General features: G+C 37.7%; 1 protein-coding gene across 6 annotated transcripts in view; it reads left to right on the plus strand.

Moving 5' to 3' along the window:
• Positions 1–13,862, plus strand: part of LOC145672778 (SUN domain-containing ossification factor) — a 161,028-nt gene that overhangs the window by 61,807 nt on the left and 85,359 nt on the right. The window lies entirely within an intron of this gene.

The raw sequence follows: 13,862 nt of genomic DNA on the forward strand, positions 1-13,862 counted from the left end.
GAATTCTGCCCTACCATATGTAAAGGAATTGTGGTATACGGTAATTATGTAGGTGTAAAAACCGTTTTTTTCCGTGTGGGAAGTTTCTTTTTAATACATAATGAAGTTGGAATAACGTTACTTCCTTTAGAAATATCACTATTTATTGTGTGCTATAAATTTGAATTTCCCCAGGTGATTTATTTTAACGGAATTAGCACGCAATGGAAACATGTCAAAAATTTAATTCGGAAATTATTGATTTTTTTAAAATCTACTGGACAATTAAAAAATATTTTTGACATAATTATGGAAACTTACATTGTCTGTCAATTATTATATTTTTTCTCTTATTTAAAAAAAATGCTGTAAATTAGTGGTTGCCGCTAAGGATCGAACTTGCAACCACCTGATTCAGTGAAACGCTACTAGAGCTATCCTACTCCACCCAATCAGCCTTAGAACTAAGGTGAGGCTTTCGAAGATCACATGATTCATATTGCTTTGATGCTCGTAGTTATGAGTTCATTTCCTGTTCTGTGCATGTGTGTAATTAGTATTGAGAGAAATACGGAGTAACAAGAACTTGATATGTAAGTTCTGTCAATCATGTCTTGCATACGAAAAATGTTTAACTATCTTAACCATTTAGCTGCTTTGCGGCGGAAGCACATTTGTTGCGGAGGGCCTAGGTTCTGTTCCCGTTGGAAACTCATGTGATTCGAATCCTACGTTAGGCTGTGAGAAATACTATGCTACTTCCTCGATGGTGGAAACGGATGTTAGACTGAATCAACCAACTAATCATCTAACAGCAGTATTTGTATTCCGTCACATTTATTGATTATAACTTGACAAATTTAACTGTTCCGCCCGCAACGGAGCAAGATTTGTTTGATGAGGCCCTGTGCGGGTGGTCCCGAGTTCTATTCCTGGTGGGAATAAACGGTCGGAAAGGTATAATATCCTTTACAGGCCAGCCATCGTGAGGTTTTTCCTGGGTTTTCCATTTACATCAGGCAAATGCCAGGGTGGTACTTAACATAAAGGTCCAACCCGCTTTTTCCTTCCCAGTTAAGAGACATGGTGGCTCAGTTGTAAAGCGCTTACCTGTGGTTTACGAGGTTCCTGTTTCGATCCCCTGTTAAGTTTGTGGTGGACAACACCGTGTCCGTGGGTTTTGTTTGGGTTTCCACATTTTCATTTCACCAGTTCTTCCATCATTCACTTGCCTTAATCATAGTCTCCTTTAGCCTAAACGGCATAGCTGTTGGACGTTAAACTGCAAGATTCTATTTTATTCAGTTTCCTTCCCCAGGTAGTGTGATGTCATTTTTACTCTGGTTATTTGACGTATGTGTCAGATAAAATTGGTTGCCACAAGTCTCGATTTCTGAAAAATTTCCCGACGTGTGTGTGTGTCGGAACGTAAAAATGTCAAATTTTCATTACTTTTGTATGGCAGTTTTCATGGGATGCAATAACTGGGGTTAGTTGTTTCTTCGTTCGCATGCATTTAGGCAAGGTGACCAGACGTCCCGTTTTAGCCGGGACAGTCCCTTATTTTCAACTGTTGTCCCGTTTTTTTCTGATTCTCAAACGGGACGCCTAAATGTCTTTTTTTTTTTTTTTTAGCAAATATGACCCAGGTGTCCCGTAATTATTATTCAAAATATAAATGGTCAATGCTAATTGTACACTCTTCCGTACGAACACTCATTGGGAAGGTTGAGCCGTGCCTAGAACTTCTGAATATTCAAATGAGAATTGAGTGTTCTGTAGTTTAAGTGGAATTTTCTGAGTGTTGAAGTAGTTAAAAGTTAGAAACGCTGAGTCCCAAAATGCAATGTGGAAGTCACCGCCCTTCTTCCCGTCGCCGATTCGAATGCGTCCCGTTTTTGAAAGTAAAAGTTCTGGTTACCTTGCATTTAAGTGCTTAACATATAGGCTTATAGATAGGGTTGTTATGATTTAAATTCTTACTTTCATCTTATCAATTAGAGAAATATGATTAGTTCTTCACTAGAATGACATATTGCATTATTATGGAAAAAAGGAACACTGGTAATTTCCCCATTTACTGCATCAAGTAGGTTTACCATCTTTCCACAGCAAATTACAGGTACATTTCATGCAGCTAAAAAGGGGGGGGGGTGAGAACCTATAGTATGTAGACCCTGATTGTAATTTGGCCATTTTAAATAGTATGTAGCCTATGTATAGGTTTGTATGTTACGTACCTAAATACATGCAAAGTAAAAAAACGAATGAACTCGGCAGAATTGAGACTACGGATGTCCAATATTCCTAGGCCTTATCCTATTGAAGATAATGTAACACTTATGTCCAGCTGTTGTTAGTCGGGGACAAATCGCAGTATATTCTGTATTGTGATTTATTGACCATATTTAGTAATAACTTTATGGAAGGAACTAGTATCTTTAGGGAGCGGCCTAGCAGGAGGGGCAAAACACTTTTGCTGTCTGAAGGATTTGTCTTTTATTTGATATTTTGGAAATGTAGGCCTATATCTAGTTTTCCCTCTTTAAATTTGTTGGACCTCAAAGAGAAAGATTACAGCTTATTTTGCTTTGTACGTAATTCCAAGTAACCTTGTGTAATCCGGCACTGACCCCAAGTTAATTTGCGAGAAAATTTGGATTAATGGTGGTGTACGTTCAGAACTACATAATACAGGTATATCTTGCTTAACGCGGTTTGTATTAACTTCCAAACTACAGTATGCTATCCATAAGTATCGGAAGTCGAATAGAACGTTTGTCTGTATCTGTCCGTCCGTCTGGTATCAGAGCAAAAACTAACATATCAAGAAGCTGTTTTTTGCAATCGATTCAGCGTACCAAGAATAGGTTCCATCTCCGTTAACCTTTTATTCAACCCGAAAGTGGTTGATATTAGCCATTTCTAGTTTCTGCTTTTTTTTTTTTTTTTTTTAAATCGATTCAGCATCTCAAGGAAAGTCACCATCTGCTTCATACAGCCAAAACCAGAAGTGGTTAAATTTAGTACTTTTTTCAGTACTGATTTACATGCATAGAAAAGATATCTAATTTTTTTCTTGCAATCGATTCGGCGTTCCAAGAATTTCACATCTGAGGCTAACCCACTATTTAAATGGGAACTGGTAAAAGCCAACCATTTCCGATTTCAATATTTATCGCCATAGAAACGGTAATATGGCAACAAGGGCTTTATGCAGTCGATTCAGCGTCTCAAGAGAACGTGCCACTTCCATCCGTAACACATTACTAAAATCAGAAGTAGTTTAAATTTACTAGTACTTCCGGTTTCAGTACTATTTCCATAGAGCAAAAACGGTAAATGACACAGAAGCAGTTTCTTGCAATCGATTCAGCATTCTAAGAATAGTTTCCTTCGTTTACCCTTTATTCAAACCTAGTGTGGTAGAAATAAACAATTCCCGGTCTGGACGTTCATTGCTATAGAACAGGAACGGTAAAAGCGACCAGCATTTTTGCAGTCGCTTCAGCGTCTCAAGAGAACGTACCACCACCGTCCACAATACTACCAAAACAGAAAATATTAGGAATTTACTATTGCTTTCAGTTTCAATACTTGCTTCCGTAGAGCAAAAACTAGGGAATATCAGAAGATTGTTCTTGACAGATTCGGTACCCAAAAGATTAGTTTTATGTCAGCTTTTATATGTGTTGAAACCGGAAATGGTGAAAATCGACGTTTATTCGATTACAACATTGATCGCATAATGGTTAAAACGGAAGTAATTAGGGCAAACAGATTTTTGATTCGGATTCAGCACCAAGGATATATTTCATCTGATTTTATTGTTTTTATTACAACCACTTCTGATTTTAATGGTAGCCCCCACAGAGCAAAAGCGAGTAATGTGTTTTCAGTATGTGTTTAGCGTTCGAGGAAACAGATTCATGTTTGATCTTCCTTTGTTGCAACCAGTAGTTATATATCACTTCAAGTTTGAGTATCGTATTCACATATTTTGGAAGTCTACCGTCATTATGAAACTAAACTCACTTGTTATTACACAAATTTACGAACTTGCAATGGTAGTACTAGTTTAAATTTGTTAAAAGTAACTGAGAGAACAATAGCTATTTAGATTTAGATTCTGTATACGTAGAGTCGAGTATTGGCTTCTGGAATGGCGATATTAACTACAATTGAAGAATAGGAGTCCGGTGGCTCAGTGGTAGAGCGCCCACCTCTGGTGCGAATGGTTCACACAGGTTCCTGATGTTATCCAGGCCGTGAGAGTTCGTGGTGGATAACATCGTGATGATATATTTTCTCGGGTTTCTCCAGTTTCGTCCCACATTCATTCCATCAATGCCTTTTATAATTCACTTTCATTGGTCATCAGCCTCCTTTTGCCTACGAGCATAAATGTAGGACGTATAACTGAATGATTTTGTTGTTTATTTGCACTTCAAAGAGTATGTACTATATTTCAAGTTCTACATTTACTGTATATGCTTGAAAGAATTTTCTATATTTTGTTTGTTTTATAAAATTTTAAACTTATTTATTATCTTTAAGGGGATCTTCTACCTCTTCGCTTATGTTTCTAACTTCCCATTTGAAAACATGTAAATTTTAATATGGTAATATCTAACAAAGTATTGCAGGTAATGACTTGAAAATTTTAATACAAATACACAAGACCCATATAAATCCAACCACGGTCTCCAATTTACGTTACATGCGTTAGATTAATTGCAATATATTCTTCAGTAAGTTTGGCAACAGAGAATAAAAGGTATGCTGCAGAGGGGATAGGGCTGACCATCTGTTCTAGCTGCTTTTAATGTGATTCTCACTTCTCAGTGGTTAGAATGGTCTGGACTGGAAGAGCCCAAAACCACTTCTTTCTTCCTTTCACGGTTTGTTTGTTTCTTCCACCCCCTGCAGTCACAAGAAGACAACTTGTTTCGGAAAGCATTTTGAATTAGTAGCAAAAAGCAAAACTGAATGACACCACGGACGGATTAAAGGGAGGGGCGGTCACTCCCTCCGAGAACATTTGAATACTTTGAAAAATCGGAGTAAGAAACTAGAAATTGCGTAATCTAATAAGAAAAGTTTCTTGAAGTATACAGATCAAGATGCATTTCGAGTGTCACAGCATTGTACTCTCCTCCCCTCCCCTCCACTCCCCTCCCAATTCCCTTCTGAAGAAGTTCTTTTGTTTCTCTGTTCCATATTAGCCTTTACACTTACACTACCCAGTATTGATTTTGCCCATACCATCTGCACAGCAAGGCGAGTAAGGTTTACGAGTCCTTCCTACCCCTTTTTTAAAAATTGCTAATTATAATAAAATTTATCGAAAACAATTCATCCCAACGATAAAGACTTATACACATTCATTATTGCAATCTTAAAATAAACTCACCGCCTGTCGCGTATGCTAGCGATCTAATATCTATATATATAAAAGAGAACGTACAAATCCTTTGTCCGCTCATCACGCTAATACGGCTGAACCAATTTCTTTCATTTTTGGGGGGTTATTAGGATTTGGACCCTAGATGGTTTTTATCATATCACTTTAATTTTCAATTACCAGTGTCTTGAGATAATTGACCATTCAGGTGTCCACAAATCCTTTGTTAGTTCATCATAGGTAAAAATAAACGTATTTATATGCAACCCGCATGACCGTGTCACTCGGCGGGTTAACATAAATGACAGGCGATATACAGCGGAAAATAGCTTGAATCTTCTGTTTAAAATTTTTTAATTGATTTGCTTATTTTTACAGACACTTTTACAATATGCCAGCACCGGGATGACCGCAGCGAAGCGGGGCGGGTTAACATAAATGACAGGCGATATAATGTTAAGATTTACTGCAATCTTCTATGGTTTTTATCATATCACTTGAAAGCGAAAAAGTAAAAATTATCTAAGTAACAAAGTTTATTGCGTTCCGGGGTGACCGCAGCGAAGCGGGGTGAACGCTGCTAGTATACGAATAGATGAAAAGTTAGTTTGAAGCCTTATGTATTGTTTTTCTGTAAGTATGTCCGAATTCATACTTGTTTCTATTGTTGCATAGACAAAAGTGAGTGCCAAATCGATTTAGGCTCGTTGGTCTTTGCGAGGTCCCTAAAGATGCAAGGCCGTGGGCAGTCGCCCAACACTTGAAACGCCTCTGCACTAGTCTACACGTGCTCGGGCCTACAAAGCATGTATCACTTCGGGCCCGGGAAGGGTTCGGGCAGTAGCGTCATTTCAAATTTGGTTGGGGGGCAAGACCCCTTGATATGTGTAAAATTTCGCGTTTTTCACTGACTTACTACTATTCTATTGATAAAATCTATATAAATCTCAAACTCAGGGGGGACAAATGCCCCTTCCTGCCCCCCTAAATGACGCCCCTGGGTTCGGGCTGTGAATTTTTAAATATACAACCATATTTCTTGGACTTTTTCGGGCATAACTTTGTAAATATAGTGTAAAACGATACAAGTTGCGCCGTTCTTTCTGGAGGACTTTTAAAACACAACTGCAAAATCAAACCTCGAATCGCTGTAAATAAAAATACAATTTTGCATTAATAATTAAGTTTCTGTAATTCGGGCTTATTTCGAGCTCATTTGATTATCACAGAGCTCAGTCCGGGCTCGGGCCTAAATGCTAAGACATACTTCGGACTCGGGTCGGGCCTCACATTGTAAATTCACTTGCCGGGCCCGGGCTGAAAATTCCGACCCGCGCAGATCTCTGCTCTGCACCCGCACACATTTCTTCCTAGTCCAGAAAATCTCCTCCCCTCCGCATCGTCAATAATGGTAAATTTGTTCCTCGTATATTTGCTTATTATTGTAAGAGAAGTTCAAACCAGAACTCTAAAATTCGTTCGTTCTCTGAGGTAATGTGAGTAATGCAAATTAAGAAAGATATGCGTAATATACAAATGTCAGAAAAACTTTATATCAATTTGAATAGACCTTTTACGTAATGTTTATTTTAAAAATAATAAACTTAGGCAAATATATCGAGGCATCTGAAATTTAATGTTAAATAGTGGCGAGTGAGCCAGAAGGGGCGTGCACTATTCAGTTAGTCAAAGAACTCATATATGTAGCTTGAAAACTACTACTGTTTAAACCAATATTGAATTAGACAAATTTGTAAAAAGTAGGATAACTATAGTTGGAAATAGTGTGTATTTTTTTTTAGGAGGAAACCCAGAAGTACATTCTCGATATAATAATAATAATCTTCCTCACTTCAATCATAGGTTGATGCGCAAGAAGGAAATTTTAAAACTTTTTTCTCACCTGGGAAAGCTGTTTTATGATTTGATAAGGTCTCTTCTTCGTAACTGCATCTATCCTTGGTCGGGCCGCGGTGGCTCAGTGGTAGAGCGTTCACCTCTAATGCATGGCGTCCTTAGTTCGATCTCAGCTCGCAACAAGTGAACTTTGTGGAGGACAAACACCATGTGTGGGGGTTTCCTCGGGGTTCTCCCGTTTCCTTCCACTTTATGCATTCCACCATTTCCTTCATTTCTTAACATCACTAGCTCCTTTAACCTACCAGGCATAACTGTGGGACGTAAAACTTATAGATTTTTCTATCCTTGGTCTTCCACTTCCTGGTTTTTCTTCTGCCTTTTCCTCTATCAACACGGTGGTCCAATCGGAGTGTCGAATAAGATAGACAAGCATGCTGTTTCTTTTCTTTTCTATTATCTTCATGATCTGTCGTCCTTCACTAGCTTCCTTTAGTACGTCTTCATTCCTTCCCTTATTATTATTATTATTATTATTATTATTATTATTATTATTATTAATAATAATAATAATAATAATAATAATAATAATAATAATAATAATAATAATAATAATCTTTCTATGGGTACATCTTGCTTTTGAGGCAAGATTCGCCCTTTCTAAGGTTAAACTTTTGCTCTTGATTATAAAACTTCATTATACATTATAAAAGTCTATACAAAGAAAGGTATAGGTCTACATCCTATAAATAGTATATACACATTCTGCTATTATAAAAATAGTATACATCTTACAAAAATAAATTATCAACGAAATACCTCACTACTGTCAAACAACATTTGTACTGTGTATATATTTATATTAATTATATAGACTGTCATGTCTTTTAATCACATGGCTACCCAGTTTGCTTCACGACGATGGGCAGACGCCAATAATTTGAGTATTCTAGCAGGGAATCGAACCTAGAACCAGACGATAAGGAGTCGAACGCTCTAACCACTAGACTATGGAACTCCATTGAATGACTATAAGGTTAAAATTCAAATGATTCTACAAAAAACAATTATCAACGAAATATTTCACTACATTTCTAACACTAACGACATTTATACTGTTGATACATTTATATTAATTACTTTATGAAAACAGGTAGAATGACTATATATCTAAAATTAAAATGATCCTACAAAAAGCATTTTTTTCCAACGAAATACCTTACTACTGTCAAACAACATTCATACCCTGTGTACACATTTATATTAATTACATTATAGAAAAGAATAGAGAATGATTATATGCCTGAAGTTAACTCGTTCAAAAAACAATTATCAATAAAATATCTTAATATTGTACACTGATTACATGTACTGTACACTTTGTTACCAACACACTAATTTCTGAAAATTGAATAAAAATATTGTCTGTATGAAATATTACATTGACCTCACAAAATCAATTTTTGCCAAGTCTAATACCATGTTTCAAAGACATTACTTTTAGTTTTATTACAAAGTAGAGCATTTATAGCGTCTTATACGAGAAGAATATAGAACTTCTTATCATGATAAAGTACGTACATTTAACACAAATAAGTTATTTAGATACAATATTTTTGTTCGTTCCAAATTTTTAATACAAACTACTACTGCTGTTGTCTTTTTACATTTACTGTCTTCGAGTTTATTTTTGTTTTTCGAATCTAACACTGAGGTTCACGACGGAGAGGAAGTAACTGTTCCAACCGAGAATCAACAATTCCAGGGAGTATGACTGCTATTTCTATAGACAGCCGACAAAAGGGCAAAGCTGCCCAAAACAAGTTTTTGAAAAAAAGAAAGAATTAGAAGGAAAGGAACAGAGGCGACATTGGTTTTTAGCCTGAAGCGCTTATAAATCACTACCACGTGTCGCGAAGACTAGTAGGGCTAGAGGTTCAGAGGGCTCTCAATTCCTTCAAAAAGATCTATCCATATACTATATACAGCATAGTTGCCAAATTTTCTAAAGAATATATTGCAATTAATCTAACGCATGTAACGTAAATTGGAGACCGTGGTTGGATTTATATGGGTCTTGTGTATTTGTATTAAAAATTTCAAGTCATTACCTGTAATACTTTGTTAGAAATTACCATATTAAAATTTACGTGTTATCAAATGGAGAGTTAGAAACCTAAGCGAAGAGGTATAACATCCCCTTAATGTTTGTGATGAACAAATTCAAAATCGTAAACATTCCCCAAATAACGTGGTTTTACATAGCGGGGACGTTTCCTCGAACCCTGCTTCATAATAATAATAATAATAATAATAATAATAATAACTTGGTAAAAGAGTCACATGCTTTCTACATTCGCCACCTAAAAATTCAATTTTTCCTTCGGATGCAGGCAGTGCATAGTTCCGTCTTTAAGTGTCTTGGTGTTTTGACCACAACTCTATCACTGTCATCAAAGTTCTAAGAAAGCCCTTGAAGTGAGAACTAAGGAGCTATAAGATCTGAATATAAATGATGTGGCAGTGTCAGTTATGGACTCAGTGAGCATTGATAGGTGTATTGTGAAGCGTAACACACACACACACACACAAAACATTTTTCGTAGGTAATTTTAGTTTTATCGTGCAGCTTTGCCAAGAGATATGTATAGTAGTCTCTAGTTATCGTGTGTCCTTTGCAGGATAATCCGTCAATATAACAGTGGTTCACCCTCTAAAAATGACAGCAGAGACGTCATGATAACTGTCATGATGAGACGTCTCTTTCGATTGCAGAAATTTAGTGTTTTCTGGATCAGCTATTAAATCCAGACTTATTATCACAACTCGGAAGAGACTCGTCGTTATTAGCTAGGTTCAAAAATTGGATATGCGCAGTACAAGCTCTTGCAAATTATGTTAACGCACAAGATATCCTCGATTTGCGAATTTGGTGTCAGTTTTCCCAGTGAGTCGACACAATCGGCAATAGGGTTGAACGATATGGCACTATTGCCAGTATTCTAGGTGTTTTGATTTTTCTTGCCTTTCAAGGCGCTCAATAATCCAACAGTCTTCTCTAATCTGGCACAGCTAACCGCTCGCGTCTTTTTGTAAGTGAATTTGGGCATTTGTTGTCTTTGACCCACTACCTTGCCCTGCGTTTTCAGTTCTGTTTTGTCGTGACTTTTTCACTTCAACGTTTTCTGTTCTTTAGCAGATTACGTGTATATAATGTATACTGTACTGTAATGTTCTCGAAGCCGAACAAGAATTCTGCAAGTGCTAGTAAAACTCAGAATATGAGTAAACAAGTAAAATGTGTTTTAATGGTTTGCACTTATCTGATGATTTCTCTTTAGTATTCCCGTTATAACTATATTGGCGTTCGGATAGTCCGAAATTGCCAGTGCAGCACAACCATGGTCTCGTACGTGCCGGGTTAAAGAGCGGTCTATGACGGGATAGCCGATCTCGTGTATTTCCTTTGTTCTAAGCAGTTGTGCGCGGCGCAGGTTCTATTGCCGATAGGATCGCAGAATTTTCGAAATTTTCAAAAAATGAAACTAAATCTTTTTTTACGTCCCACGGTTATGCCGGTTAGGCTAAAGGAGACGGTGATGATGAAATGAGTGAAATGGTGGAATGAAGAAAGTGGGAGGAAAGTTAGAACTCCGAGAACACCCACGAACCCACCACAAAGTCCACACGGTGCGAACTGTGATCGAACCAGGGACCTCAAGCACCGGAGGTGAACGCTCTACCACTGAGCCACTGCACCCCCCTTCGAAATTTTCAGTATTGCATACACAGTACACGGGATAGGCTATAGTTGTAGACGAAGCTTGGAATTTTCTTCCTTTTCCGGGGTGGGGGGTGAAATTTCTGGGACACGATATAGGAATATTCATACTTACCAATGACTGCCTACGTATTACCTTCTAAATTTCATACTGGTATCATCAATAATCGAACACAGGTAGTGCGCGTAGTAAGCTACAGGGAAGCATAAGACATGTAGAGTTTGTCTATATGTTTTATAACCTTACTGCTATTTTTGATAATGAATGGTGTGGGTGGATATAGTCACTAATCGACTAGGGTTGAGAACTCAGAATCAAGTTGTTTCATATGCAAAATCTTGCGTTATTTACACATCCAATGTGTCCCGTGAATATATTCCGCACAAAGGTAACTGCACTTGGTGTTTTTTTTTTTTTTTTTTTTTCCTTTCGGTTTTTGAGATAATACAATCTACTGATGAATGTGAACAGAAATACGAAGTGCTACCCAAAATAGCAGTTTTTCTTTTTTAAACCAGTAGTACAACATTCCGCCACTAGATGTCTTGAAGTACATGTATTAGCTGCTGCACCACAAAGTTGCATCATCTTTGGCGCATTCACTTGAGTTGTAGTTATGTGTGTCAGGATGTTTCAGTGCTTCTGCGATTTGTCAGATGACTGATGTTAAGGAGCAAAGGTTTTGCATCAAGTTCTATGTTAGGTTGAGGAAAACTGCAACCGAAACCCACCGCATGCTGAAAGAGATTTGGTGAGATTGCACTGAGTCAGGCAAGAACATTTGAGTGGTTCAAGCGTTTCAAAGAAGGCCGCGAATCTATGGGAGATATCAAACATTCTGGTCAGCCATCAGCATGCACAACACCGAAAATAATCATGGAAGTGCGTGATGTGATTCGCGAAGCCTGACAAGTCACGATGTTTGTAATAGACTTTGACTGTCGTACGGTACATGCCAACGAATTCTATCTGAACTGAACAGGAGACGAATTGCAGCGAAGTTTGTCCTCGCCTTCCCAGCATCGACTAAGAAGAAAAAAACAGGATTTAGACGTGCACTGAGCTGCAACAGAGTTAGTGTGTCTAATCTTAAATCCAGAGTCGTTACAGCTGATAAATCTTGGGTCTATGGTTATGACCCGGAAACGAAGCAGCAGTCAGAATGGAAGACTTCTCTCCAAGGCTGAAAAAAGTTCGACAAGTTCGCAGCATGGTGTTGATTTTTTTTTTTCAATATTCGAGAAATTGTGCAGGAGTTTGTTCCACCTGGTCAGAATGTCAACGGAAAGTTTTACTGCGAGGTTTTGAAGAGACTGAAGGAAGATGTTCGGCGTAAACAGCCGAATCTATGGCAAACGAAAGACTGGTTGCTGGACTATGACAACGCGCCCGCGCACACCTCGCTCGTTGAGGAATTCCTGGCTAAAAACATGGCAACGGGTTTCCACCCTACCTACTGCCCTGACCTAGCCCTGTGGCTTCCACCTGTTCCCGAAGATGAAATTCGCGTTGATGTTTTTGACTCCATTGACGACTTTCAATCGGAATCGCATCGGGTCCTGAACATCCTTCACACTGCGGACTTCATAAGTACTTCCGAAAGTGGGAACAACGGTTTCATCGTTTTATATATGCCGGAGGGGACTACTTTGAAGGTGACGGAAGACATGAGAACGTAAGTATAGTTTTCCGATTTTTACAGTGACATTCTGGGATATTTTGAGTAGCACTTCATGTTGCGTGATATGTTCGGTCTTCCAGTATAGGCCCTAGTATACATCTTGATATATTAGTATCTTCAGTTTTACGTTAGAATTTTTGCGTTTTCTCTCTCAATACTTAATTTTCCGATGAATTCTAGGAATAGGTTTGGAGTGACAGTCTTCGGTAAAATAGTGTGTTCTTGAATGAAAGTTAAGATTGCCGATAGTTTTGGATTGGGTTCATAGTGCGAATACAATTGAGTAGAAACGAACGAAAGTTAAACAATTTAGTAAGCTTTCTTTTAGTTTCAATTGGATGTTGTTCTGGAATATCTAACTTTTCGATTTAGTATTAAAGACACTGGTTATTCAACTTAAGAATTTAATATATATTCTCGGCTTCTCGTATCTATCAGTGCTTGCTTCACTAGTCTCACACAGTCAACCGCGAGCTGTGTAACTTTGTTGTGCAAGAGTCGGTTGAAGTGGAAGCACTGTTACGGAGATATATTTGGTGTTTCTATTCCGAAATGGACACAATCGAAGCAGCCGAAGAACGACAGAAGCGGAACGGACGCAAGAGAAATGAAATTTGTGAACTTTGGCAAAGGATTGTTTGAAGGGGCCCTCACCTTGAAGGCCCTAAAATTATGGAAAAACTGCGAAAAACAAGTTTGTTTTAAGTTTTATTTCTTTTTTACAATGTTGCCATCATTTTCAGGTCCCGAAAAAAAAAAATGTACCTAAGGGTATAACAAGTTTTTTAACCAAAAAATCAGCGACGTGTCTCCCCAAAAAATTTTGTCTACATTTTTTTTTAATTTTCAACATGCAAAAATATAAAGAAAATACGCATCGATGGTTTTGAAAAAAATTGCACATTTACATCTAGATAGTATCTACAATCTGCAAAACTTTCAAAATTTTTCGACCACCCCCACCGAAATCTAAAAATATTCAATTTTGAGCATGTATTATACGATAATTTGGTAAAGGGAGGGGGTGAGTTTCTTTCGAGATAATGTTCGGTCAAGGGTAACCTTTTGGGTCAGTAGCGACTCAATTTGGATCAAGGACCGATTTCACTATCTTACTAGGACAGACTCTTTGACCAACCCGCAAAAGTCCGGTGGGAGC

The sequence above is a fragment of the Thermobia domestica genome, chromosome 2 (assembly GCF_964235325.1).
Source record: "Thermobia domestica chromosome 2, izTheDome1.hap1.1, whole genome shotgun sequence".
Lineage (NCBI taxonomy): Eukaryota > Metazoa > Arthropoda > Insecta > Zygentoma > Lepismatidae > Thermobia > Thermobia domestica.